The 24,943-nt window shown below is 41.0% G+C and overlaps 1 long non-coding RNA gene across 2 annotated transcripts in view; it reads left to right on the top strand.

Moving 5' to 3' along the window:
- Window positions 1–5,822: 5,822 nt before the first annotated feature.
- LOC134205649 (uncharacterized) overlaps window positions 5,823–24,943 on the top strand; it is a 363,787-nt gene continuing 344,666 nt past the window's right edge. Inside the window, exons 1-3 of one of the 2 annotated variants that reach the window (XR_009978169.1) lie at window positions 5,823–6,348; window positions 6,407–6,484; window positions 6,823–7,124. This is a non-coding gene — a long non-coding RNA (uncharacterized LOC134205649). Of the gene's footprint in view, window positions 6,349–6,406; window positions 6,485–6,822; window positions 7,125–24,943 lie in introns of those variants that run through there. The other variant, XR_009978170.1, reaches the window with a different exon arrangement.

The raw sequence follows: 24,943 nt of genomic DNA, 5'->3' as shown, positions 1-24,943 counted from the left end.
TCGTTTGATGTTCGACGCACTGGGGTCGTAGTCTGTTTACCACCTTCAGGCGGCAATCTTGATTTGATGATGGTGGAATAGAGCGGGTGAGATTTGTGCCTTGTGAGTGGTTGCTTGAGAGGCACTATTTGAAATACGATTCGAGACAGCAGCAACAGCATTGGCTCTCGAGGTGACAGTGGCGTAGGTGGTAGCAGCGGTGGGTGGAGCGGTGGATGGAGCGATGACGGCAGCGACGGCATTGATGGAAGAAGTGGCGATGGAAGAGGTAGCGTTGGAGGAAGCGGTGGCAGTAGTGGCAGTATTCGTCTTTGTGGTGGCTTCAGCATTCGTACCCGAGGTAGACGCGACAGGCAACATGATTTCGGTAAGAACCGGTGGTACATTTAATTCACGGTCACGGTTGTTGTTATCATCATTATCCAGAGATATATCTAAATCTCCCACATCTGCAATTGTGTTGTTCGCAGCGCTAGAACGAAGCGACTGATCGAGGTTGAAACGATCGATGCTGTTGTGAAACTCAGTTGGATCGTGCATTGCCGGACCCGACATCGCGAACTGTTGAAGTCTCGTGGAAAAGTTTGAGTCACGTCGAACCGTTGTGGAGATTGACATTAGCCCATTCAGCGTTTTCAGATTTTCGCCAAATTGACCAACCCGCAGATCCATCGAGTCAACACGCAGTAGAAGATCCCTCATCGTTTTCAAGATAACAGCTTCTCGGTCCATAACGCTCGGATGGAAATTTACTCGGCAGGTTTCACAAAACCAGAGTAAACCAACATTAGCTGCCCATGCTTTGCAGTTTGTAACATTCAACCCAACGCACCCAGGATGAAAAACCCTTCCGCACGACCCACTGCACAAAACACTCCTATCAGACCGCGCTAAATTCCTAGCGCACGCCTTACATGCCTCCATGATTACCAATTATCTTCTACCTCACAGATAAATCAACCCAAAAACTATTTCCCTACGACAACGAAATTAAAGTGATGTCGTGAGGGCAGTTTAAAACAGCAAACACCTTGTGCCCAAGCTCATACAGCGTGTTCCTAAAAATCCTCCTTTATCGTTTCGCTTTGCCTTCACTTAAGCCGTTGTTGAACCAGAGCATGCACGTCGATTGAATACTTCGGCTTTTGATACCACCGATCGTACTAAGACACACTACTCTATCCAACTTTCAGCACCACCGCGAATGAAGCGTGTGGATGCGCACTGAATGGACCTCCACTAAAACGGTTTTCAAAACAGAGTCACGCGCGTCGACTGAAATGTTTCGGCTTTTGAGACTGCCGAACGCACCAGGACCTGCTGCTCTAATCGAAAACAACAGCACCGCTTCGGGCGGGTGAATGCACAGAGCAAAACAAACCGGTGGATTTAGTACTAATCGACTGAGTGGCTGGATCACATTTGTGAGTGCGGAGATATAACGCCTGCACGATATCACTACTGTTGTTTTCGGTACTTACTTTGTATTTGGATATATCCCGCTGAGATGAAGACAATTTTGGAATCACAATTGCACTCCGGTTTGCATAGAAACAGCTTAGCCTTCAGTTGTGTTCCGTTTAGGAGCAGTGTTTCAGGGTTTACCCGGCACAGTCTAACCGAATGAACGGGGAATACTTGGGAAAAAATAACCGAGAAGAGGATCACCAAAAAAACGTTGCGAATAGCTAGTAGGCGTTACGTAATTCCGATTCTTTACCGATTCTTTACCAACAACTTACACTCCATTTAGTTTTTCCTATATTTTCGAAGCAGTTCCTTTTTCTAAGCTATCCATAGTTTGGTTTTAGAGCAGAGCTATCCCTAGTAGCACAGTTCTGACTGATCTGCTTGCAGCAACTTTTATGTGACTGAATTCAGTCATAAATGAGTCACAGGAGTCCAGATTCCATTAGGGTCACTAGTCCTTGGAAAATTGGCCACTTTCAAACTTGAGTTAAATCAGATTGTGCGACGGCAAAAATCACATGTTTAAAAATAAAGATAAAAATTAGTGTTGCGGTTCCAAGGCCATCAATTCGGATCAATTTGGTCATATTAGCGAAAATCAAAGATCCTAAGCGGTGGTTATTTCCAATGATGAAAGTGAGGATAATTCCAAAGACACTCCGGATCAATCCGGTCATTTGGTCAGAGCATATCTTCTAGGTTGAGTCGACACAAAATTTGCAATATAAAACTCACTCTCATTTTTGTTGGGGAAGGGTCGTTAGGCCTAAACCCTTTCGGGCGAAAGCCATTTGGCCGAATTCCACTAGGCCGAAGCCCATCTGGTCGAAAGTCATTTGGCCGAACAGGACATCTGGCCGAATAGGACATCTGGCCGAATAGGACATCTGGCCGAATAGGACATCTGGCCGAATAGGACATCTGGCCGAATAGGACATCTGGCCGAATAGGACATCTGGCCGAATAGGACATCTGGCCGAATAGGACATCTGGCCGAATAGGACATCTGGCCGAATAGGACATTTGGCCGAATAGGACATCTGGCCGAATAGGACATCATCTGGCCGAATAGGACATCAGCCGAATAGACATCATCAGTGAGAAGAGAGACGTCTCACTTCTCATTTCTCATTTATCACTTCACACTGTAAAAAGTGAGAAGCGCAAAGTGAATAGTGAGATGTCTTCATCTTCTTATTGGTATTACATCCCCACACTGGGACAGATCCGCCTCGCAGCTTAGTGTTCATTAAGCACTTCCACAGTTATTAACTGCGAGGTTTCTAAGCCAAGTTTCCATTTTTTGCATGCGTATATCATGAGGCTAACACGATGATACTTGTATGCCCAGGGCAAGGATGTTATCGATCATTTAGTCATTTGCTTTCGATCATTTAGTAGCTTGTCCATATCTCTTTCCAGAAGCTGAATTTCAAAATATGTTGTATGGTGGGCTTCTAGTTTGAAGGTTTTTCTACAACTCTGCCTTACAGTTCGTTGTTTGAATTCCACTAGTAAGGGAGTTATAGCTATAGTTTCAGTAACTTAGACTAAATGATAACAAATTTCCGATCGTTTAGTATTTTTAGAAGTAACTGCAACTAACGCTATAATTCCGTTATTAGTTGAATTTTAACAACGAAACATTAGGCAGAGTTGCAGTAAAACGTTCACACTAGAAGTTCACCATACAGCATTTTTTGAAATTCAGCTTCTGCAATGAGTTATCGACAAGCTACTAAATGATCGAACGCAAATTACCAAATGATCGATAACATCCTTGGCCCAGGGAAGTCGAGACAATTTCCAATCCGAAAATTGCCTAGACCGGCAACGGGAATCGAACCCAGCCACCCTCAGCATGGTCTTGCTTTGCAGCCGCGCGTCTTACCGCACGGCTAAGGAGGGCCACAATATTTTAATATGTCATATTTTATTTCAAATTAATCAATCTCTCTAGCAAAAACTACCGTTTCCAACTGCATACTGTCCGTTATGCCGCGCGCGAACTATCAAGTACATATCTTCTGGAAAAACTCTAAAGTGCTCAGAATTCTCCGCTCCATGCAGTATCTCCACTGGAACGGAATCTACACTTGTTTCCAAAGTTTCTTGATAGGATGAAAGTTCGTTCGATACTCTCTATTCATAATTTCTCACTTCTCACTGTGAAAAGTGAGAAGACAGTAGTAACACGCCTCTTTTCTCACTTCCCACTACTCAATTTTCACACATCATTTCTCACTTTTCAGCTGACCTATTGGGCCAAATGTCCTATTTGGCTAAATGTCCTATTCGGCCAAATGACCTACTCGGCCAAATGACCTACTCTGTCAAATGGCCTATTTGGCCGAATGACCTATTCTGCCAAAAAAGTCGTCGCAAAAATTATCTATATATTTTGATAAGAAAATTATTTTGAGCTTTTTAGTGGAATGTCTTCACTTGTCATAAGACGAGTTTATACAATCCCATTGAATTCCACCACTTAATTGTATCTCGACAGATACGTATTTCGACCTCAACAGTAAGGCCGTCTTCAGTGTCTTGTACTTGACTCGAGTCGAGTCAAGTACAAGACACTGAAGACGGCCTTACTGTTGAGGTCGAAATACGTATCTGTCGAGATACAATTAAATGGTGGAATTCAATGGGATTGTATAAACTCGTCTTATGACAAGGGATCTATATATTGTTCGGTGGCTCATGCGCACGTATTGCGCTTTGCTCCGGTCGAAACAAGCGCGATCTTCAATAGTTTGCAGTAGCCATCGAGCAAGTAAGTACAGAGAGCTACACGTCGTTTCGGTTGTCAAAAACGCGATCTTCAACGGTTTGCATATGTCACCGGGAATGCATTTCGTATGGTTTCGTTGTGCCGGGTATGGTTTCGTTGTGCTTTGTGCGGTCGAGAAGTAAATCAATTGATACGCGTTTTGATCGTATTCCTGCTCGGTATGAAGGTAGTTAGTTTGTTCTGCTTTGTGCGGCCGAATCATAGTTTAAATTGTGTTAAAAAAAAGACATGGTCGCATCGCTTATCAGAGTGAATCCAGATTCAACGATGTCCACCGACTAACTAATCCTTCCTGTGGTTTTTGTGGAGACGCAGAGGTAAACACGGTCTTCGAATAGCAAAAACCGCCTACTGATTTTCCTTCCCTCTTCCTAACGACGTCTCACTTCTCACTTCTCATTTATTACTTCACACTGTAAAAAGTGAGAATCATAAAGTTACTAGTTAGATGTCTTACTACCCATTTCGCAATACTCACTTTTCACAGTAAGAAGTGAGAAATGAATAGTGATAAGTAAGACGTAATTGACCTATTCGGCAAATTGATTTTTTCGGCCAAATGGCCAAATGACTTTTTCGGCCAAATAACTTTTACGGCCAAATGGCTGATTCGGCCAAATGACTTATTCGGCCAAATGACCGTCTGGGTAAAATGACTTTTTCGGCCAATTTGTTTTTACTTTATTTAGATACTATGTCTGAAAGTCGACTTATGCACATACACAACAAGTGACAGATTTAGCTCGGAAAATTTATTCATTTATTTATTTATTTCTTCGTCTTGAATTATAAAATACTCCTCAGACTGCTTCTTATCTAATATTTCTTATTCTATTCTTAAAACTTAGTTTAAAATTAAAAAACAAAAACATTAAAATAAAAAAAAACAGTGCTTGCACTATTAAACGGCCGAAAACATTTTTCTAGAGGGTTGTTGAAACCATATGACGTCCTCTGACGCTGAATCACAATAAGAAAGGTATTGGAGAGCAACCGCTCCCTTCGGTGGCGTTTGATCCCGTCATCCAAAATGGTCATATTATCCAAGATAAAATCGTACTTCTCGTGAAGGTGATGATGTTCATACCACACTCGAACCTAATACGAGGGTTTGATCATCTAGATTCGAGCTTAAACCTCTATTTAAAGATGTCATACAATAACAGGAATTCTTACAGAGCAGCTGGGAGGAGTGTAACGAACCATTCGTTTAAGAGGGTTCATATAAAAAGTGCAACATTGGGGGAGGGGTGATGAAATAGGACATTTTTGCGTTGGGTTGGGTTGGTCAGAGACAATCGAGTGTTTGAGACACTTGATAAACTCGCCCTAGAACAGAGTTTTATAGCCGGACCTGTAGAAAGCGTCAGATGGGCTTCGGCCAAATGGTTTGTTCAATCAAATGACATATTCGGTCGAACAACTTTAGCCGTTGTGGCCTTCAGCCAAATGTCTTTCTGCCAAACGACGCTTATCCATTTTAATAAAATATTTCGTCAACAAATTCTCTAGATTTCAACAGTAAATCCTTCGAAATTTTAACTCGAAGAAGAGCTTGTAACTTGCCCTTCAGAACAACTGTGTTGGCAGGCACTATGCAATGCGCAGAAGAGCTGTTATATGTGCTCTTGAAACTCTGCAAACCAACACAGAGGTTCGAGTTTAAATAAAATCATGTTCAAATCACCACACTAACAACACAATACAACAGAACACCTTATCTACGGATCGGTTGTAGTTAATTGACATCCGATCACACCGTAAGCCTTTCAGGCTCCGCTGGGTGTAAATTGCTGCTCGAGGAACGACAAAATCTGCCATGAAAATACAGTGAAGGGTCACCACACACATCCGACTAAGTAATTAGATCCCGATGCGAAGTCACTCAATCTCACGTTAACACCTTGTCGGACTAACGAGAGAGCGCCTGCGATATGGATATAGCTTGTACCTACTTGGATCACTGCATCAGTTTCTGGTTAATCGTTAAGCAGAGTACATCTGAAAACACGATAACAGTAGTGTAACACGTGATCACAGTACCTAGGAAATTATATCTAGTGATTTTTTCTCTGACCGGAGTAAGTTAGTGTCGAGTATTCCTTGTTTACTGGTTATTAATCAACTAAAAATATGCAGAACGAGTGAATCGTTTGAGGTTCCCTAGATTGGAGTGTGCATGGCCTGGCCCAGGCGGCCATGGTACCAATACTAAGGGTATGCGATAACACACTTTTTCCTAACGAAACGAAACGAAACGAAATTTAAAATGTCTATGTTGATTCGAAACGAAACGAAACGAAATATAAATTTACTTTCGAGTCTTCGAAACGATACGAAATCAGGGTCCATTTAATTCGAAATTTTTCGAAACGAAACGAAATTTATTTTTTTTTTCACGGAATTTTTATTAAATTGGTTTTATATTATGTACGGAGTTTCGCTTTGGCTTTTCAAAGTCAAATAACTGTTTTGCAATAAATAGAGTTATTATAAGAGAAGAAGTAGTTTGTGATAAATCGCCTCGTTTCCGTTTATATACCATTGACAATAAGGCAATACCCCAGCATTTGTGCCGCTTTCAAAGCAACCTAGCAACTACAACCTAGACTCCACAGAACGTCATTTAGATATCACGAGCCGATTGCAGCGTGCCTCCGAATGTTTACGCAGGTGGAGAACTTGTTTAAGTTTGGTGAAGCGTCCAGTAGATTTTCGAAGAAGCTGTACAATTCAGTGTTAATTTAGTATTGTAGTAATTGTAATTTAATATTATATCATTCATTAAGACTTTGGGTCAGATGAAAATTTTTAACAAATAAACAAATAAACAAATAAACAAATACATCATGGAGCGTGTGCCCCCGAATCAGATCAATCAGTTCAGTTTTATATAAGTAAGTATATAAAAATATAGAAATTGTTTGATTTTTCGTTTAAAATTTCACCTGAATTTTCTTTAATTTTTTTGTGAATAGTTCATAGGGTTAGCTCATAGTTTCATTGACGCTAGAGGTTGTAATCGAGAAAAAAACCAACCGTATCAAAAAAGAACTGGGTGTAATCTACTCTGGATAAAAAAAAGTGATTCACTTGCTTCGGAGTTTCCAATTCATCACCAATAATGATGCCGGTCATGTGCTTACAGTCAATCCTTAGGGCCTTCTTTACTCTAAAACGGTGCTTACTCATATCCTTAAACCTGGTTTGAGGCCGAAGTGGAGGTGAAGAAATCGGTTATTAATAAGAGGCGCTGAAAAATGACTTCAAAAGGGCCATTGGAATCCACGACACGACTTTGCATCTTTGACAAAGCTATACTGATCTGAATCATTTATGGTTACATTTACACAAATAGGATAGAATAGTTTAAGATAATTCTCGTTTTCTGTTGGATATTTCTAACAATATACTGAAGACGTTTTATAGAAGAAAACTAAATACGTATCTCTCTCTATACGACTCAGAATGGGGTTATGTAGTAAGCATCTCCAATAGCTATGCGAGCAAACGCGTAGGATTGCCAATCTGGAGATGGCGAGCTCGATTCTCGGTCTGGTCAAAGATGTTTTCGGGTTGAAAACTTTCTCGACACCCTGGACAAAGTGTATCCATTGTCTTGCCACCCAAGATACATACTCATGCAATGGCGGACATTGAAAAGTTTTCAATTAATAACTGAGGAAGTGCTAATTAGAGGTGTGCCCCGCCGCCGACAATTTTTGGCACGCCGCCGCCACCGACAATTTTGCGCTGCCGTTTAAAATTTGTTACGCTGCTGGACTATGATTTTCCACGCCGACTGAAATTCGAAGAAATCCGATAGATATCTCTAACTCATCACGTTGAAACTCCACTGAAATTTTCGTGAAAATACCAATAATTTCCTTGGAAAAACTAAGAAGAACTTCGAGTGCAAATTCTGAAGGATTACTTGTTTTTTTTAAAACTTTTGTCTACGTGTTTTAAGATTTCCGTTGAAATCCAAAGGATTTCTCGTTGAAATAAAGTTAGAGAAGAAGGGTTGTTGACAGAAAGACATTTGGCCAAAAGCCAAATGTTGTTTGGCCTAATGTGGTATTTGACCGAACAAACCATTCAGCCAAACCCCATCTAGCCTAAACTGAGTTTGACGACCGACTGGCAAATAACGGGTGGCAACTAAAAAATTGGAAAGAAAAGAATGGCTCAGAAAAAATCACAAAGAAGTACAGTTCAATCTGATATATCGGGACTGATTTGCGATTTGGGCGTAACTTATTTTGTAAACAAACATTGTTCCATGGATTCCGGAGAATGCAAGCGTTTTTATCCCAAACTAATTCCCTTATCTGGTAGAGGAAAGCTCAATCTGTCGGATCCATATCGTGGTTTTCTCATGAAATTCTTGCTTTAGCAGGAATTTATCTTCCAATGCTTGTTTACAAAATAAGTTACGCCCAAATCGCAAATCAGTCCCGATATGTTATACAAAGAGTTGTCTTTAGCTTCTATCTTTGACTAATGAATATTAGCATATGGCCCGTGGTTCGCCGTGTAGCGCAGCCTAGTCTTGCTGGTATGACATGAACGCCGTACGGATCTGCCATTTAGATCTCCAGATTTCTGCTTCTGATCCTGCTTATGAGTTGCTTCGTGTCTTTGGCCTTACAATTACTTTTGTATACAATAGAGCTGAGTAGATCTAATAATGCTATGACAGTTTTCGAACATTTTCACGCTTAAAATGTTCGACCGTGTACTTTTTCCACGATCTTTGTTTGCTTGAAAAATTTACAATGCGCGACGCAGTATTATTTGTTTTGACGGCATAATGTAAGCAATGTTGGTGTGAAATTGTGTGTATGACAATTCTAAAGAATCATTCTAAGAATTCATTCACATTAAGTCATATTTCTGTGACAACATTATTATTCTTATAGAAAAGTATTGAAGTCATTCATATTTTTTAGTTGCCATCCGTTAGCTTACACAATCTCACTTGATCAGTACAGTTGCTGATGAAGAATGTGTATAGCCGCCAGACATTCTAAATATTCACGCTCCTCCAATCTGAAAGTGTACTCCACACATGCGGAAGTGTTGGCTTGAGAAATGGATTGCAAGTGATTTGACTATGCGTCCAATTTGGGAATCTCGAGCTCGTTCAGTAGCCGCTAGGTTGCGAAGGCCGACGGAGGTCCTTCGTAGCTTAGTTGGTTAAAGCACAAGTCTGGCGTACTGTGGGGTCTTGGGTTCGAGTCCCATCGAAGGGAAAGTGGTTACCTCCAATACATTTTCCAAATCAATATCTTCCACATAATGTATATATTCATATATGAGTTTTCACAACATTGTAAATGAAAGAATCCGTTGACCGAATATCTCAATTGGCCGAAATGGTCGTTTGATAGAAAGAACCATTTGGCCGGAATGAACATCTTGCCTAAAGTGTCGGAGTGTTTTGCAGAAAGCTCAATTCGGCTAAATGATCTATTCGGCAAAACGTCATTTTCGGCAAACGATTATCCCGACCAAATTGCAGATGGCCAAATTACATTTTCGTTTAAACCAATTTCGACCCAACAACCGTTTCGGACAAACGTTTACATAATTTACACTTACATAATTTACACTGTGTGTGTGCATTCTGCTGTGATAGCTTGCTCGTTATTATAAGTTCCTCGTGATTTTGCTAAAAGATAGCTGATTCTTTGCCTTAAAATTCTAAAATACAGTTCTAAGCCAGACATTATTTTTTTGTGTAAAATCTGTGACAAATTTCTTGGAATTTATCGCCACAAATTTGGAAATATTCAAGTAAACAAACGAGCTGATATTCCTCGCACAATGGCGTGCAAAATATGCGACATGAACGTGACAACTCAACACGAGCTATATACGATTTGTGGAGGTAAATGTGGAGCCTATTATCACGCTTTTTGTATTGGTCTGTGCGAAGCGAATGTGCGTGCCCTCCGACTTGTTAAAAACTTCTTCTGGATGTGTGATGCGTGTATGACCAGCCACCGCAAAATTAACATCAACGTTGATGCCAACACTCAATCCGACAATGCGAGCAGAATTACAATGGAAGACGAAGTTCATAAACTCAAACAGACGGTTGCTGAAATTGTAGAAAGGTTAGCAAAGATCGAACCCGCAACGTCAACCAAAGGATTGTTGTTAATGCACTCGACTCCCGTGTCTTCTTCAGCAACGCTTACGGGTATTGGGAATAACTCGCATGTACCTGCGCAACACGAATCTGCAGCAACGTTCGCGAATGGAAAAAATGCTTTTTCGTTACTTCTCTCGAACATAGACACGAGTGTGACGGAAAGCGACGTTAGTCAAATGGTATCCAAATCACTTAGCATACCATTAACCGAGTGTATTGATGTGACAAAACTAGTTCCAAAATGGAAAAACATTGACTCTTTGGATTATATATCTTTTAAAGTTAATTTGAGCTCTGCATTAAAAGCTAAAGCTATGAATGAAAAAACCTGGCCGAAGGCTATTAGATATCGAGAATTCATTAATAGATCTGATTATACGTGGAAACCTTTTAATTAACTTGATTGGAAGTTCATTTGTCTAATAATTATTACTCGTTGGTTTTTTGTCATTCTTGTTTTGTTTGTAGTGAATCTAAATATTGTGAACAGATGTTTTTAGTGAAACGCTAAAGTGTTGATTATGTATGTTATGTATTTCTGCTACTTATTTCCATGTGCCATGTACTTCTGATGGAATTAAAAGCCATGTTCTGTACAATTAGCATTAAGAGTTCAATAAGACCATTATAAGGTCAGTTGAATAAAATGTATAAATAAAATGAAAATAAAATGAAAATGAAAATAATTCCGCCAAATGGAATTCGGCTTACAGTGTTAGTCGGCCAAGCGACATTCGAACAAATGGTTTTTCGCCGAATGACTTTCGACCAAACGACAGGAAGGGCCATTTGGCCGAAAGGTGTTTGGCCAAATAAAACATTAGACCCATCTGGCCGAAAATGTCATTTAACGAAATGGATATACGACCGAAAATATCGTTTAGTCATTTGGCCGAAAAAGTCCTTTGGCCGAAAAGGTCATTTGGCCATTTAGCGGATCATACGGCCAAATAGCCCTTTCTGTCAAACGACCAAACGGCATTTTCGGCCTGTTGTGTGTGACTCACCGAAACGAAAAGTACGAACTCATGCGTCCTTTTAACGCCGTGTGCACGCAGCGTTGAAAAGACGCTACGTGGGCATCGGGCCTTTTTTTCTTTCCCGCATAATGATTTTTTTGGTGAAAATCTGCGTGAGTGAGCATCATCTGCTCGTGAGAATGAGTGAGCATTACGATCCCTGATTATTTAACAGTGATAGCTGGGAAGCATGGTTAAAACAAATATATACGAGAGTTGAATCAACTAGACTGTGTCTAGGCTGTTGGTATAATTCAAGAAATAAACCAGTGAACTATCGCGTATGGACCGTATAATTGATTCGATCCTATCTGTGGTTGTATCAACAAAAAAATATTTTTATTGTTGCAGAATCCATATGGTTGATTCTAACACATTTTTCTCTGTGAAGCAATTGGGAAAAAACATGCAAATTCTATTCAATTTCCTATGGAGTTTCCGAACACTTTTCCGCGAAAATTCTGAAGATTTTTTCGTGAAAACTCTGGATGATCGGAACAAAAAATTGCCACGCCAATTCACGCCGCCGGCCAAAATTCTGACAAACGCCGCCACCGACAATTTTTGGACCGGCGCACACCTCTAGTGCTAAGAGAATACTAAGTTACTAAGTACTAAGTTGAAAAGCAGATCAAGTACCAGTTGGAATGTAGAACCATTGAAAAAGAAGAAGAAGTAAGCGTTAATAGAAAAAAATGTATAACATGAAGTTTTGAAAATAGTTTTATGATTTAGTTCAGCGGCGCAGCCAAAATTTTTGATAATATAAAGTATGGTTTAAGTTCAAATTTGTTTCGAAATTCCGCGGAATTCCGTTAAATTTCGTGAGAAGCTGGTTTTTCCTAGCGAAATTTTTGTAATTTTACGAAACGAAACGAAATGAAGAAATCAGATTTCGCCATGCTCAAATTCCGCGAAATTCCGCGGAATTTCGTTTCGAACCACCTGAAACGAAATTTTTCGAAATACCGCATATGCTTAACCAATACCCTGGTTTCAAGGTAACTTGATGACGGCGTGAGAATAAGTTGAGGAATTACTAGAGATCGGTGAGTCCATATTGGAAAAAGGAGTGAATATTCAGAAGTGATCCGAAATTGTGTGTGTGACCCTTAGCTAAAGCTCTTTCTATTGGCTGTTCAGGCCTTCTTTTCTTCCCATGAGCATTTTCGGGAATGGTGGATGCAGATGTCCATGATGGCCAACCTGTCAATGGCTTACCTAGCAGCGGAGAGACCGGCATGGCGCCGGTGGTTTATTCCATCTGTCCGGACAGAGCATGATGTGGTTCGCCGAGGGATACACTGCACGACACCTCGACACCATACAAATTAACAATAGGATTACTCGTAGGATAAGTACACAATAAACCGTAAGTAAAAATATTAATACATACTTTTTATTCATTGTGAAGCTCGAATTTCTATCTTGTCTTTGAATTGAGTCGGGTTAAGGTGTTATTGTCAGGGTTCCGTCAATTTCGAACCATTGTGGATGCTGCACCTTTGTTGGTTGGATAATGTAATAATACCATTTTCGCAGCTCCTTGATCAAAACTTTTGTCTCCGTCTCATGCGGCCTCCCCACAAAGGGGGGGGGGGGAGACAAAGGAGCTTTACAAAGTTTCAACGGGAGATTTTCAAAGAAATCATTGGTAGAATTTCCAGATTGATATACCAACAACATCATATCGAAACATCAGAACTTCCAAGAAAGATTCTACGGACTTCTGCAATTTTGAATTGGCGTAGACAATTATGGATCAGCGGCGTGACAACGGCGGTGCACCGATGCAAAAATGTCGGCGGTTGCGGCAGGCCGCGGCGTGCCATCAACAGTCAGTACCTCTAGGCCGAATGACACATTAGGACGAACGTGATCTAGCTTGCAATTCCATATAAATGGATTGTGTATTTGGAAGAACGTGACAAATGGTTGAAAGGAACATACGACCGAACTAATCATTTGGCCAAATAATTTCTTACTCATCACTTCGCACTTCTCATCTTTCGTAAGAAGGGTGAAGTGAAACTTTAAAATTGAGAAATGACGACTGATAGCGAAACACGTCCCACAGCTCGCTCTTCATTTTTCACTTTGAGGCGTGCGATGAAAAAATTGAGAAATGACGAGTGAGAAGTGAGACACTTCCCTTTTCATACTCCTCATTTTTTTCATCTGGTCGAATTGGACGTTTGACTGAAAGCGACACATGGCTGAAAGAGACATTCGGCCGAGCTGGTCATTTGCTTAGCTTGGCTAAGCTTAAGTTGATTGATTGTACCCATCGTAGTTGCTAGTCGTGATTGGCCGAGAAACAACAAATAATGCACAGCTCACCTCTTCTCACTGTACATGCTTCGGAGTTTCTTTAATTCAAGACCAATAGCGATGCCGGCTACGTCCTCAAAGTCAATTAGGATAAGGGGAGGAAAATTAGGTCGACACTTATTGCAACAAGATACCGAGGAAGCCTCTGCATGTCCATGACCGCACTGGAAAGGAATAGTATGTTAGTTGCTGAATAAATATATTGGAAATCGCCTTGGTAAGCGACTAATTATTTCTTTTGAACGATGCCATATTCATGATGGTACAAGAACAGAAAAGCAATACGTTTATTTATTATCAGACTAAGGCCGGAGTGGCCTGTGCTGCACATAAAAGTCTTCTCCATTCAGCTCGGTCCATGGCTGCACTTCGCCAACCACGCAGTCTGCGGAGGGTTCGCAAATCGTCCTCCACCTGATCGTTCCACCTTGCCCGCTGTGCACCTCGTCTTCTTGTTCCCGTCGGATCGTTGTCGAGAACCATTTTCACCGGATTACTGTCCGACATTCTGGCTACGTGCCCGGCCCACCGCAGGTTTCCAATTTTCGCGGTGTGAACGATGGATGGTCCTCCCAACAGCTGATGCAATTCGTGGTTCATTCGCCTCCTCCACGTACCGTCCGCCATCTGCACCCCACCATAGATGGTACTCAACACCTTCCTTTCAAAAACTCCGTGCGCGTTGGTCCTCCACGAGCATCGTCCAGGTCTCGTGCCCGTAGAGAACTATCGGTCTTATAAGCGTTTTGTAGATAGTCAGTTTGGTACGGCGGCGAACTCTATTCGATCGGAGCGTCTTGCGGAGTCCAAAGTACGTACGATTTCCAGCCACTATGCGCATCCGAATTTCTCTGCTGGTATCGTTATCGGCGGTCACCAGTGAGCCCAAGTACACGAATTCTTCAACCACCTCGATTTCGTCACCACCGATAGAAACTCGTGGTGGGTGGCTTACATTGACGTCTCTTGAGCCTCTTCCTATCATGTACTTCGTCTTCGACGTATTGATGACTAGTCCAATCCGTTTAGCTTCGCTTTTCAGTCGGATGTAGGCTTCCTGCATCCTCTCAAAGTTACGTGCCATGATATCAATGTCGTCGGCGAAACCAAATAGCTGGACGGACTTCGTGAAAATCGTACCACTCGTGTCAATCCCTGCCCTTCGTATTACTCCCTCCAAAGCGATGTTGAATAGCAGACACGAAAGACCATCACCTTGCCGTAACCCTCTATGCGTTTCGTAGGGACTCGAGAATGCCCCTGAAACTCGAACTACGCACATCACCCGATCCATCGTCGCCTTGATCAACCGTATCAGTTTATCCGGAAATCCGTTTTCGTGCATTAGCTGCCATAGCTGGTCCCGATCGATTGTATCATATGCGGCTTTGAAGTCGATGAATAGATGATGTGTGGGCACGTTGTATTCGCGGCATTTCTGCAGTACTTGGCGAATGGCGAACACCTGGTCCGTGGTGGAGCGTTCGCCCATAAAACCCGCCTGGTACTGCCCCACGAACTCCCTTGCAGTTGGTGCTAGTCGACGGCATAAAATTTGGGAGAGTACCTTGTAGGCGGCGTTCAGTAATGTGATTGCGCGGTAGTTGCTACAATCCAGCTTATCGCCCTTTTTGCAGATGGGACACACGACACCTTCCATGCGGCAGAACCTCATCCTCCCAAACCTTGGTAATCACCCAGTGTAGCGCTCTAGCCAGTGCCTCACCACCGTGTTTAAACAGCTCTCCTGGTAGTTGGTCAACTCCAGGGGCTTTGTTGTTCTTCATCCGGCCGATCTCCTCCTGGATTTCCTGGAGATTCGGAGCCGGAAGTCGCGCGTGCTCCTAGGTTCATTACCATACCGCCACCGTTGTCTGCCATATCGCCATTCAGGTGCTCTTCGTTGTGCTGCCACCACCTTTGGATCACCTCACGCTCGTTTGTAAGAAGGTTCCCGTTTATGTCCTTACACATATCGGGCTGTAGCACGTGGCCCTTACGTGAACGGTTCAACTTCTCATAGAACTTTTTTTTTTTTTTTTTTGACCCTCCACTGACCCCCGCACCAAAAAGCTCGCTTTGAGAGCCCCCTGGTGTGGACTCAAACTAATAAAAAAAAAACTAAAACGCGGGAGACATTTAAGCGAAAACTAATTAAACTTTATGAAATCCCAGTGGAACCAGGTTCCTTTGAAGGGATTTACAAATGAAAACTAAATCTAAGTTACTACAACATACAATAGTGATAACGTTTTGTGGCTACAAGTAAATTAATATTTATACTGAATTTAAAACTAGTTGAGCTACGCTATAGGAGAAAAACCAGCAGGAGCCAGAAAAACCTACAGCAATACAAATTGAAATGGTTGACGTTATTAGAGAAGATATTCATTCACGTTCCTCATCATATGCTTCTTAAGTTTACTTTTAAATTGCGTTTTGTTCAAAATAGTTTTTAGGCTAATGGGTAAGTTATTAAACTTCTTTGGACCGTAAATTATTATGCGCGATAGTCCTAAATTTGTGGATGCACTACTTCTCAATAGTTCATTAGTGTTTCTTGTGAGCAAGAAATTTTCTCTAATTGGAAAGGATATATTGTGATGGAATTCACGATTATACAAACAATTGTGAACAAATAAAATAGATTGGATGTCACGTAGACCCACAATGGGAATAACTCGATGGATGAGGTAAACTAGTGTAAAGCAGAAACGTGGAAAATAGTAAAGGCAGATTGAATACTATTTTTAAACATCTGTTCTGTAACGTTTGAATTTTTTTCAATTTTGATTTGGCGGCATGACCCCAAACAATGATTAAGTACTGAAGTGTTGAATGGATGCATGCATAATAAAATATTAGCAGTGCATCGTTGGGCACGAATCCTCGCACCCTTTTCATAAGACCACATAATCTGGAAACTTTACTTGCTACATGTTGAATATGAATATCCCATGAAAGGCTAGAATCTAAGTGAAGTCCCAAATATTTAAATGTTGAGACTTTTTCAATAAATAAATTATCAACAAATGGATGGCAGTGTTGCGGTACTTTCTTCCGTGGTGAATGAAAAAGCATGTATTTTGTTTTTGAAATATTCAAAGAAAGTTGATTCCCATTGAAGTATTCAATCAGGCACACTAAATCATATTCAATGTCTTCAATAATTGAGTGGACATTAGAATGAGGATAAAACAACGCTGTATCGTCAGCGAATAGTCTTGGAGTTCCTTTGAGTCTAAGGTTTCCTAGGTCATTGATGAAAATCAAAAATAATAAAGGGCCTATATTACTCCCCTGAGGGACTCCGATATCAACCCTCTGGAAACTACTACGTACATCATTAATAGTGACAAATTGAGTGCGACCGGAGAGATAGCTTCGTATTAAATCGTTGGCAATACCCCTTATTCCATATCGATCAAGTTTGTTCAACAGGATTTTATGGTTTATAGTATCGAAAGCTTTTTTTAAGTCGATAAATAAGCCCCCCACAATCTTCTTTTGGTCAATTTCAGTCACTAGCTCATCAATAAGTTCAGTTATAGCTGTTGAGGTACCACATCCTTCTCGAAAGCCATATTGAAATTTATACAATACATTATTGGCAAAAAAGAAGTTTGTAAGCCGGATGGTTAAGAGTTTCTCCAAAATTTTATTTATAACCGACAAAGTTGATATCGGCCGATAATTGCTGGGGTCTCTAGAGTCACCAGATTTAAATACTGGCGTAACCTTAGCTATTTTCATAGTAGCTGGATAGTAACCAGCTACAATCATTTTATTAAACAGTTCTGATATTATTTTGGAAAAAGGACCAATATAGGTTTTCAAAAGATCAGCGGAAATATTATCATAACCTTTGCTTTTTCTAGCGTCAAGCTGGCTAATAAGAACACTCACTTCATTCGAACTGCTGGGTCGCAAAAATATTGAATTACCAAGTGGTTTTATAGGTTTCAATGTATCAAAACTACTTTTTGGGAGCTTATTGGCCAGATCATTTCCGATACTAGAGAAAAATCTATTGAAAAGCTCAGCTACTTCTTGATTAGAGTCTATAATTATTCCTTTATCGTTTAGTTTTATTTGCTCTTTACCGCCAGTGCGGCCAAAAATTTCATTTAACTTTTTCCATACGTTAGTACAACTAGAGTTTTTGAGAATGTTTTCATAATATTCTGTTTTGCACTCTTTTTTTGCAGTTTTAACTTTTCGTGACACATGATCTAACATTGCCTTTATATGCAGATCATTAGGTTTATGCTTCGCTTTTACTAGATAGTTATTCTTTATTTGTATCAACCGCCAAAGTTTATATGAAATCCAAGGGCAATGTTCACCTTTAACACTGACAAGCTTACAAAACGATCTAGTGCAGTCGGCTAGTATTTTATTATACGTTTCAATAATAATATTAAGTGAAGCATCAATGTCTTCCGTAATTTGAAAATTATTTATAAACAAGGAGAACTGATTATGTAACTTTACACGGTCAACAACATTCATACTCAATTTTTGTTTTCGTCTCTCATTGTGGAGAAAAATAGACGATAGGACAGGAATGTGATCACTGATATCACTAAAAATTGTATAATTTTTTATTCTAGTGGTAAAGTCAGTTGGACAAACAAAATGATCCAAAACATTATTACTTGCAGGGCGTGTCTGAAAATTATTGCTGCAAACGTAACCATAAGATGCTAGAAGGTTTATATATCGAGTTACAACATTGTTATTATGTATGTTAACTGATATTGGCGTCCCCAACAATAAACAACGGCTTTGAAGAAACAGCCTTAGATAACCAACTTTCCAGAACATTTTGGTAATCATTGTAATCGAAAGACGGAGGACGATACACACCTATAATATTATAATGGTGACCATAAGCTTTAATTTCTAATTGGATATAATGTAGACCATCGATTGTTTTATTCTCTATTAACATATATTCTGATGAATTCCTCACAAACATGGCTAAGCCCCCTGAAGAAGTTTCACGACACGAAAAAAATGCACGATAACCTGGTATATTATAAATACAAAAATTTTCCTTTTTCAGCCAAGTTTCACCTACTACAATAACATCAATATTAACCTTACATTCGTTAACAAAATAAATTATATCATCGAATTTCTCAAAATTGTTAATTCCTCTAACATTCCACTGTAAGACATTTAAACCATTCCTTGTATCTTTTTTACATTTACTATTAAAATCGTTCAAATTGCTATAATACTGATTATAATCTGTGTTTGGTATAGTATCCATTAAAATTTGATTGTATACGCAAAAATATTACTATTTGTCTAACAAGGTATAATTAATTTGTGCCTTTTTTCTGTTTAGGTGATGGCCCGGAAGTAGACAGAGACTCTGTCACGCATGTAATGTTCATGCTATGAAACATTATACGATTGAGATCTTCCCTTTTCTTGACATATTCTGGTTTACTGCTATCATCTTTCTTTACCAGTATGATGCCACCTCTACCCACCCAAACGTATTTTATTCTTAGCGACTCTTGCGACTCCCTAAGTTCCTTAAACAATTCCAGTGACAGAGGAGTTAACTCATCACGCAGTGTCACGTTCAAAGATCTACCATTGACAGTAAACTTATGGTCAATTGAAGTTGATAGTAATTTTCCAAATTGCTTCTTCTTATTGAAAACAAACTCTTTCGTTTCTTTATTCTGAAAAACAATTCGAATAGGCACTAAAACGTTGGTGTTCTTATTGGAGAAAATACGTTCGGCTGATAAAACGCAGTTAAAGTTGTCTTTCAGACCTAAACAATTAAAGTATTTTTTAACTGAGTCAAGCACATTCTCATCAGTAGCGGATGGGATACCCCACAATATAGCATTGTTAACCAGATCTGTTTTGTCTGACTTATCGACATTCGCTTCTAGCTTATACACCATTCCCTGTAAACGGTTCTGTGATTTTTTCAAATGTTGTATTTTAGTTTTCAATTTTGCGTTCTCCAACTTGAGGTTATTGAAATCAGTGACAATCTGTTCAAATTTAGTGGATAAAAACTTTTGGGATTTTTCTATGGCAGTAGTAATCTGCTTGACTTCAGTTGTCACTGATCGCAATTCCACAGCAACAGAAGTCGAAAAGGTTGCTTTCATTTCCGCAGCAAGGGAGGACAACAATGACTTATTGCTATTCTGCATCATCACGATTCGTTGATAGATCGCAGAACAGTCAGGGGAACAAAAGTAATCAGTTTCCTTCATACGACGTATTGCATTTCCAACGACGTTTTTACACTTAAAGTGAACACTTGAGAAGCAGTACATGCATGTCAGAACTTTAGTGCAGTCAGACTCTTTTTTCTTACAGACGGAACAAACAAATTCATCATTCTTTTCCATTGTGTAAAGATGTTGTACGTGGGCGGAGTATTTTTATTTTTTAAATGACGAAGGACGTAAATAAATAACTAGTTAAGAGGCAACACGAACTAACACAAGCAAAGAGAGCCACAACAAACAACGATAAGCTGGTCAATGAAGATGAAGTACTAGAATAACAGTAAGTTCGTATTGCTTAGATGGTTCATCAATTTCAAAAGAAGTAGTATTGGATTTATGTATGTATAAATTTAAAACTGACGGTGATGACACTGTAGTAGAAATCCAGAACCCACAGCTACTTAAAAGAACAAACGCAAAGAAAAAATGCTTTCCAGCCTACCAGATAGATCCCTCTCAACCACAACAGAAGCGATGGGAATGCTCGTCAAGTAGCCGTTTGGGCGGCAACGTATATCACAAACACTTAGCTAAGTCACGGGAGCAGGATCACTATGAGTACCGAGATTATTTCTAGCAATTGTTTTGACGCTCGTCAAGTAACCGTTTGGGCGGCAAAGGATATCGCGAAAAAACGAGCAAGAAAATCAACGATTACACGTAGATCATCTATAGGTGTACTAACAAATATCTTCAGCACTGCTCAAAAATATTTTCACGTAGGACTCTTCTCATTCAATCAACAGCAACAGCACAACAACAGCATCAACGACAAGCCAAGATACAGCGAAACAATAACACCAATATGACTACTCTTTATGGAATCGAAATGCGAATACGAAACAATTTAATTGTTTTTTTTCCTGTTATGCAAATAATTTATCACCATAAACACTTCTTAATCGTAATCTTCAACGTTATCACTGTAAAATAGAACAATAATATGAAATTTAAATGATTAAAGTTACAGGCAAATTAAACTTGAAAACGGACAAGTAAAATTCAAAGTCAACCATATAAACAGTGTTGCCAGTCCTTTCGTGCGTTATTAGCGCGGTACAGTTCCTCCGTCTCTTCACGGTCTCGATCTTCCTGCTGGCGCTTTTTCCTCAGGAAAATCGAGTTTTGTCTGTTCCGCGCCCGTTTGTATCGTGCCTCGTTCGCCCTCGTGCGGTGTTGCAGCAATCTCGCCCATGCTGAATTCTTCTCCTCAACTAACTGCTCACATTCGCCGTCATACCAGTCGTTTCTCTGATCCGGACCCACCGTGCCTAGTGCAGCGGTTGAGGTGCTTCCAATGGCGGATCGAATATCTCTCCAGCCATCTTCAAGAGATGCTGCGCCTAGCTGCTCTTCCGTTGGAAGTGCCACTTTCAGCTGCTGAGCGTAGTCTTGGGCTAGCCTACCGTCTTGTAGCCGCCCAATGTTTAGCCGCGGCGGACGACTCCGACGCGTGTTGATCACCGTCGAGAGTTTTGAGCGCAGGCATACTGCAACAAGGTAGTGGTCGGATTCAATATTCGCACTGCGGTAAGTGCGTACGTTCGTGATGTCGGAGAAGAATTTACCGTCGATTAGAACGTGGTCGATTTGGTTTTCCGTTACTTGATTAGGTGATTTCCATGTGGCCTTGTGGATATTCTTGCGGGGGAAGAAAGTGCTTCGGACTACCATTCCGCGGGAGGCTGCAAAGCTTATGCATCGTTGGCCGTTGTCGTTCGATACGGTATGCAGACTATCTGATCCGATGACCGGTCTATACATTTCCTCCCTTCTTACCTGAGCATTCATGTCACCGATGACGATTTTGACGTCCCGCAGTGGGCATCCATCGTATGTCTGCTCCAGCTGCGCATAGAACGCTTCTTTCTCGTCGTCGGATCTCCCTTCGTGTGGCCAGTGCACGTTGATGATGCTATAGTTGAAGAAACGGCCTTTAATCCTCAGCTTGCACATCCTTGCGTTGATTGGCTGCCACCCAATCATGCGTTGGCGCATCTTTCCCAGCACTATGAAGCCGGTTCCCAGCTCGTTGGTGGTGCCACAGCTTTGGTAGAAGGTAGCCGCTCGATGCCCGCGTTTCCACACTTTCTGTCCTGTCCAGCAGATTTCCTGCAGCGCTACGACATCGAAGTTATGGGGATGTAATTCATCGTAGATTATCCTGTCGCAACCTGCGAAGCCTAGCGACTTGCAGTTCCATGTTCCAAGCTTCCAATCGTGATCCGTTATTCGTCGCCTAGGTCGTTGCCGATTGTATCGAATCGTATTATCTTCTATGTCGTTCGTAATAGTTGTTTTTAAAGGCGGCTTATTGGGCCTGCGCAAACCTCCTGTCTCGTCGGAGGGCCGTCGTGTCAGGGCTGTTTAGCGTCCCACCTAACACCAGGACTTGGGATTGTGCGCTTTGAGCGGCACACGGTCGCTTTGGCGGAGCCTACTTGCGGATTCATGCAGCTTTTTATAAAGGTTTAACGGGGCCCACTGTCAAACCCCACCACATCCTAGGCAGGCGCCACAACTCGCAGATGGCCTGGGGAGGGATCGTCAAGCCCTTGAACATAGTCCCTGCTGCCCCCAAGCAATACGTGTCTTACCTATTTTCCTGAAGACTGATTCGATATTGTAACATGGTCATTGTTTTGTAAATATTATTTTTAGATTTATTGAATATAATCGTGAAATTGTACATATTTTAAAATAACCTAATATAAATATTTCCGTTCTATTTATTGTTTTTGTTCTCAATGTTAATTTATTTTCTATTTGTAATTATTTATGTTCATTGTTAAATTCACTTGCATCCCATAGTCATTTATGTTGAGATATTCAGTGTCCCCATTTCCAATAAAATGCACTACTTCAAATCCGCATAGCTTGCATTCAAGTCGCCTTCATTAATTAAAGCGTATGCAATCATTCCCACTCCGCTCTAAAACTCGAGGGGTCAGAGTTCAAATCCGAGCGTTGCTCTCTTCTAAAAAGTATAAGAGTCCAAAAAGAATTAAGCGAGACAGGTCATTCAGACGAAAAGGAAAGCGAAAGAGATAGCGCTTTAATCGGTTCACATTCGTGGTTGATGAGAAGTCGTGTAGTTACTTCGGTAATTTCACGTACTTCCGGTCACGAAGCAATAAGTCCTCACTTATTCTGAGGGCTTCAAGAACTTCTACTCGTCCATTCTGACCTGGACCGTGGAAGAGGCGAGAGTGCGTGAAAATTTTTTAGTGTCGCGGTGTGTTTTATTTGGTAATTTATTAAAATGTGAGAAGTCTTCTTGATTAAATTAAAATGTTACTTTTTGTTCCTTCAGTGTAGTCAATAGTTCAATAACCTAAGCCAAAAGGTTACGTGCGGTCAAGTTTGTGTGTGCGATTGTAAACAGGAAAGGTAATTAGTGAAATTGTTGTGTGAATTTTTTTGTTAAATGTGTCGAACAGCCGTTCGACGGCTTTTTATTTAGGATTCGCTTCTAGCGATCCACGGCCCAAACTCGGCACACCGCAACTACCAGCTAAACGCGACTCTCGACCCCACGCTTCAGCGTGCAGAAGTCCCGGCTTGAGGGGAAAGCCGGAAGGGAGCCACTGTCCCGACAGAGTGGCCAACGCAAGTTTTTTTTCTTCGCTACGACACGCAGCGAAACCAACGCCAAGCCATCGACGATTCCCGTCGTCGTTATCTGCGCCATCTTTCCCCGGCACGAGCATCAGTGCCAGTTCGGAACCAACCACCGTATGGGAATCTCCGTTGTGCAGCAATCCGATGTTTTGGATCAATCATCGCTGTAGTCCACGAGTGAACCGCCATCGCCGCATTAGGCACGGCTGCCGCAATATCATCGTTTCCGTCGGCAGCCGCCGATAAATTCTGCTTTACCGTCAGCATTCGTCCGCTGCCGGACAAAGGGTACCGTGAGTACAAAGCCAAACCAATAACAATACGCATGCGTTAAACTCCACACACTAATCCCGAGCTCGAAGATCGACGATGGTCGATAGTAGAAGTTAGACATCACTAGAAACAGAAATCCGCACACACACAGTAGGGAAAGCTAGAGAGGAAAGAAGAGAAGAAGGAACACGAAACATGAAATAAAAACCTAGGTTTAATGAAAACGTGAATAAAGCCAAATATGTATTTTGTTTGTGTTACTCTATGGCTGTAGTTTTGTAATGTTAGCGCTTTCCCTGTAACAGTTTATTTTGTCTTCGAGATTTCTCACGTTCGCGTCGTTCTACTGATTTAGTTTTTTTTTTGTTTTTTTTTGTACGCCAGGATAGACTGCCTGAAAAATCAGTCTCTCCACTCACGTGTCTGAAGCAACTAGGAATTTTTGAATTGGGGGAAGTCTTCCAATGATGAGACGCGTGAGTGGTGTCTTTGTGTACTGGTAGAACGACGGTTAGCACCAACCATTTTTGTGAAAAGCTTAGGGCGTTTCCTAATTTTGGAGAAATCTCGATTAGGCTTTTTGTTTGAATTCCTGTTTCGTCCCCTAAATCGCTATTTGGACTCTTATACATAAAACCCGCCCTGAGTTGGGTTTCTTGCCGGGCAAACTAACCTCGACAGACGGTCCTCTTCGGAGGTGGCGCTTAAGCCGTCTGTTTTTGGAGTCGGGAACGGGACGGGAAAAGGGGAAAAACCTTTAGCCGCATTTTTGCGCTATAATATCTTAACTACTTCGCGTCGACTAAAACACGCACTGCACAACACTTGCTCGATGGCTACTCTCTTACTGGAGAAACACGTCTGGACAAGTCACAAATATTCACTTTCTGGTTAATTTACTCACCCGCCCAAAGCAGAACAAAATTACGGTGACCGGCCGATCGTTTTGCTTTCCGCACAAAGCAAAATTAAATTTCGACGACCGGCCAATCCACTTACT

The sequence above is a fragment of the Armigeres subalbatus genome, chromosome 1 (assembly GCF_024139115.2).
Source record: "Armigeres subalbatus isolate Guangzhou_Male chromosome 1, GZ_Asu_2, whole genome shotgun sequence".
NCBI lineage: Eukaryota > Metazoa > Arthropoda > Insecta > Diptera > Culicidae > Armigeres > Armigeres subalbatus.
Note: the sequence above shows the minus strand (reverse complement) of the source record. Positions and strands in the feature narration are given on the sequence as shown.